Genomic DNA, 5,661 nt, shown 5'->3' with positions numbered 1-5,661 from the left:
ATCAACTTGCTTCAGTTAATCTCCCTTCCTCACTTCTTTCTCTGCTGCATGTATTACTTGAATAATACAAATTGTTCCACTAGCACTCACGGTTTATGCCACCTTTTACTTGTATCTTGATCAGTTATATGTAAGTTTTAAGTGTGTATATATATACACTTAAATATATATATATATATATATATATATATATATATTTGTAGTCGGGGCAATCTGGCCGTAATGAAAAGGGTAACACAACATATTATAACCAATAAAATACATACAAATGGACACCAGTCGGTTGAGGTGTGCCGGAACCGAGAAAGCATTAGGCCTGTAATAAAAGTGGGCCCACCTTAGAGGATGATATGAATAGAGGGAGTGGTGGGAGGGGTGACTCTCCAGACAATCCACGATAAGTTGGGAGTGGATTGTCCGCCCTTTTAAGGGGAAATCAAGCCCCTTCCACAACTACAGGCAAAGCCTTAAAATTTGTAGTCGGGGCAATCTGGCCGTAATGAAAAGGGTAACACAACATATTATAACCAATAAAACACATACAAATGGAAACCAGTCGGTTGTGGTGTGCCGGAACCGAGAAAGCAGTAGGTCTGTTATAAAAGTGGGCAAAAATCAAAGTACCATACAAAATTTATACACATAACAAAACATTGTTTATTTGGACAAGTCACGAAAAGCATGTGTTAACTCTTTAACTGGGTTTGGAATGTAAAGAGTATAGGCGGAGGGTTTCCAGCATCCCATAGCCTTGATGATTTGAGTTGGAATGTGGTTGGAGGAAGCTGCAGATGCTGCATCTATACGGAAGGAGTGTCCTGGAAAAAGGTTTGCATTTAGGCAGAGCCTAGTTAATAGTAAGCAAACTTAAAGCATGAATATAGATGTCGTAGGGATGGAGCCGTGAAGTTCTAATAATGGTTGGTTGGCTTGGTTGTTACGGGAAGGTGATGAAATATTACCAAGGACACCATTGTTTTTAGTAGGGAACAGAGTAATTTTAGGTTAAGGTGGCAAAAAGAAGTGAACCCCAAAATAGATACCACAGCAAACATAAAGTGGCTGGGTACTGGTAGGCTAGCTAGATGCCAAGCGGCGAAGAATTATGCTATTGAGAACGTGACAGAGGAGTCTCTACTAATTGCCAAGCGGCATGAGAGGCGCTACCTATGTGTTGGCCGGAGGGGAAATATGAGGCCACCGAAACGTTGTGGCGGGGTGTCGGCCTCTCGGTGATAACTAAAGCATAAGATAGAAGGGGGGTGACATGGGAGGCCCTCTCTATGCAACCATGCAAGGCGGCTAACTATGATTTGGCCCGAGGGACGTATACCTCAGAGTATGAGGATGGGTGTTGGCCTCGCGGGACCACTAGCTTATGGATTAAGACCAGAAACAGAAACCTAGTTCGACAACCTAAATCTTAGGAAGCCAGTACCACTCAAAACCTAGAAAATGTACAGGGTTATGACATCGTACCTGCTAAAGTTTGAGTCAGACTGATGCTAAGCGTAAAGATATGAACGAGAGGGTGGCAGTAGGGGACGTGCTGCGACCCATGGATAGGACGTGCAGGAGTATCTGTGCGTATGGGTATATTGTAGTGAGCCAGATCGTGGGCCTGAATTAAATAAAAGGAACCTACCAGATACTATTGGTGAGCAGGGAGAATATGACAGAGGCAGATGACGGGTTTTGTGTTCGTAAAGCCACCGTCAGTATGATCCAGTATGCTTAATGTAAAAAAACACAAAACAGCAGGATCTAAGACACAGTGCAAATTGGACTAAAATAATAATAATTATAATACTCAAAGCTCCATCACAGCCAATGTTTAACGCACAGACTATATAGTATATACGTTTTAACATTTAGATACATTCACTATGTATTACCCCTAAGTGGAATTTTTTTATGACTGTAGCATCATATGTAACCAGCAGGGGGGGGGAAGTATCCTGAATTAGGTGAAAATTTGTGCCTATTTTGTGCGTTTGGCTGTAATTTACCGAAAGGATAGAATGTATGAACAGCTGAAACAGGAGAATGAGTGTATACACTGTATTGTTCGAATACTGAAAAGATATATACAGTAAATTTCCAGAACGGCCGCGTTAGAAAATATACGTGAAGTGAAACATGTGAAGCATATGTGTACTAGAATTAGCCGAACGGTTTTGATCGGTTGCCATACATGACAGAAAAACCGAACGCTCGGTATAAACGAACGGAGCCCCGCCGTGAAAGGTAGCAATTTTGCGGGGCCTGACCTACGGTTGAACCTGGTATTTGGAGCTGAGAACGATCTGCGCGGACGCCGTGGCGGGTAGAAGAGCCAGGGAGACTCCGGACCAGGAAACCACGAGGAAGACAGGTAAGAAACAATCCAAAATGGCGGTCTGAACCGGAAGTGACTTGCCAGACAATCCGCGATAAGTTGGGAGTGGATTGTCAGCCCTTTAAAGGCAAAGCCTTAAAATATATATATATATATATATATATATATATATATATATATATATTTATTTATTGTCTTTGCAGTTTCACGTTGTTTCATTCTACAAATTTCTCATGTGTATTAGGCTTGTCATGTGAAATCTGAGCTTTCCATATTGGGTTCTGTCTAATTTCCTAGGTATGCATGTTACTCCTTGAGATACTGTTGTGTCCTTTTCTGACTCAGACACAATTCTCCCTTCCACATACCCTTAGGTGCACTCCTAACTACTCAACCTTCAACCCTAAGGGCATACGAATTCAATTCAGTTCATACAGTTACGTTCGCCCATTTGCATATATGGGAACTGCCCTATTTCTATCAGTCCCTTTAGACTAGAGGAATTATTGGCTGTTAGGGAAATAGGTTTCCATATTTAGCTTTCTAAGGCCTTCTATGCCTCATACTAGGCCAACATCCATCCTCATACTCTGAGGTATTTGGCCCTCGCTCCAACGCATAAATAGCTGCCTTGCAAGTTACATAGAAAGGGCCTCACTTGTCACTCCCAATTCTATTCTCTATTGATTTATCACCGAGAGGCCAACATCCGACCACAACGCTCCATGGTAAATAGGCCCCTCAGTCCAATGCATAGATAGAGCCTCTCAAGCCGCCTGGCATTAGTAGGGCCTCACCTGTCACCATGTAGTGAATATTTCCACCACTTGGCACTAATTAGCAGCCAGTACCCTAGGTGGCGTTATCCTAATTTTCACATTATCATTTTAGTATGTTGCAAGTTCCGGAAGGGGAAGATTAACTTTTACTCCCTAGCAACCCAGCTAGGTATGGTTCACCTTCTGGGAGATGTGATTCCAGCAGTCCATCATCTACTACGTAGGTCTTGGACAATGCCACACATTCAAGCTGAATTTAGGAGTAGTGTTCCTTTCCCAGCAACTGCCAGGAAAGCAGAGTTGGTTAGTGTGACAGATCCATCTGTATCACTAGTATTGCTGGTTTGTCTGTTTTGCCTCCCTTCATGGAATTACCTGTCCGTATGCCCCTGTTTGTTTATTACAGACTTATACCAAACAAAACTACCGAACGGACGTCCACCCAGAAGAGAAGTGTGCTGCTGGTTAACCTCTTGGCCCCAATTAGAACGTTGTGGTTAACTGCAGACACCTCTTCATTCTAACCGCATGCAGGGCGGTTGTCGTTCGTTATGCCGACCACGAGGCGGCGGCCATTTTAAACACGCGAAAGACCAGCGGTGTTCGATGAAGATCTTATGGAACTATAAACGGACACTTTTCCTACCGAACACCACTGAACCTACCGATCGCCCTCCTTTTTCGTCGAGGCATGCGAACACCGGTCCGTTCAGAAGTTTGGATGATACGAATGGACTTAACCCAGATAGCCATCCCATGGAGTCAATCGTATACCGAAAGACATGTGAAAGACTTTGACTCCATGGCAATTGAACTGTGTACATTGGATCTGAGCGCTATTCGGTAGTAATATGCACTCAGATCCAGGCTATCTGGGGATACGTTACACAAATCCAATGTATTCGGTATTTGTACAGTTATGTATTTTTATGTGTTTTTCATATACCATGTAAGATGGCGGTTTGCCTCTATCCTTGCAGATAATTTCTTCCCAATTATCTCCAGGATAGAGAGGAGGGATTTACTTGTATAAAGGGGAGTGTTTAAACCTGGGCCACTGTGATTGGCTACTCTCCAATATATGTCTCAGTCTTCCATCTGGTCCCCTAGGGGAGTGTCCACCAGGTGGGAGACCTGCATAAATACCGGGCAGGTAGCCATCATTAAACAGAATCCTGTTTTACCCTCAAGACGGAGCTTGGTCTCTTGGAAGTATTTATTTTGCCTGTTTTAGCCGTGGAAGAAGTTCGGCTAAATTTGTGTTCGTGGATTTACCGCATTCCCTTGCACTCCGTTCAGGAGTTTGGCAGTCTGCTGCATAGAGCCTGTGTCTCTGGAAAGGGGCAATATTGGCTAAACGGCAGTTTCATCCATTTAAGCTATGAGTGTCTTAACAGTTAGCTTGAGGCAGACACACACTGACAACTCAGGTGCGGGGGAAGGGTCTAGCGGAAACCGCAACACGGCTGATCTACAAACCATGATGAATGCTCTCCTGTCATCCATGGATCAAATTAAGGACAGAATCGAGAGATTAGAGTCTGGTCATGTGGCAGTAAACCCGTCTTTGGCGGCTGCTACATTTCTAGCTGCGACTTCAGCTATTCTACAGGGTAATTTTGCAGTCCCTATATCCCCTCTTGATACACCAGCCCATTAGGTTCCACCTCATATCCGTAAGATATTGGTTTCCCTTCTTATTGCTTCCCAGGATGTAATGAACAATAAGACCTATTCCTATGGTGACTTATCTGTGGTCCTGAAAGCCAGAGATCCCAGACTAAATCATCCTGGCTCAACATGATGTACTGTTTTAAGTTTGTTTGCTGCACAGGGCTCCCAAGCTGCTTATATACCCATTGAAAGCTTAAGTATTAGCGAACCCATCACTTGTACAACTTTATTATTACTATTTCTATAAAAAAGTGCAACTGTCTCGAATGCCACAACAATGTTTTACTGTTTTTTTTTTTGTTTTTTTTAATGAAGTACTTGCTACGGCTGTTGTGGCTCCGCAAGCTGTTTGTAATCTCATGCACGTCAAAAATAAAGAATTATAAAAAAAAAAAAAGATATATTTTATTCCAATTCTGCATTAGAGCCAAAATACATAACCAAAACATTGTTAAAACTCACACTTTAATTATTTGACTTAATTTATATAGTCTATTTTTGTTATTCAACATAAAAACAGCAATTTCACATACTGGCTATGTTGTATGGAAACATTGAAACAAACTTATACCAGGATGGCCGAGTGGTTAAGGCGTTGGACTTAAGATCCAATGGACAAATGTCCGCGTGGGTTCGAACCCCACTCCTGGTAAGTTTTTTTTTTTTTATATTAATACTTTTATTTCACTGCTAGTGAAATAAACAGATTTCTTTTTGAACTCCCTAATTTTGGATAAAATTCTCCCTACCAGCCACAAACTTGGAAAGAAACTAATAATAATAATAATAATAATATATATTCTATATAAATGAAACAAAATTGGACAGAAACTTCAAAGCAGATAAAACAGCAATATCATTAGCTGCTAG

General features: G+C 41.9%; 1 non-coding gene across 1 annotated transcript; it reads left to right on the top strand.

Annotated features, from left to right (window-relative positions):
* Positions 1-5,360: 5,360 nt before the first annotated feature.
* On the top strand, positions 5,361-5,443 carry TRNAL-UAA (transfer RNA leucine (anticodon UAA)). Its single transcript has one exon. It is a non-coding gene; the product is annotated as a tRNA-Leu (tRNA).
* The last annotated feature ends 218 nt before the right edge of the window (positions 5,444-5,661 follow it).

The sequence above is a fragment of the Pelobates fuscus genome, chromosome 2 (genome assembly GCF_036172605.1).
Source record: "Pelobates fuscus isolate aPelFus1 chromosome 2, aPelFus1.pri, whole genome shotgun sequence".
Classification (NCBI taxonomy): domain Eukaryota; kingdom Metazoa; phylum Chordata; class Amphibia; order Anura; family Pelobatidae; genus Pelobates; species Pelobates fuscus.
The sequence above is the reverse complement of the archived record's forward strand: the minus strand, read 5'-3'. Positions and strand labels throughout refer to the sequence as shown.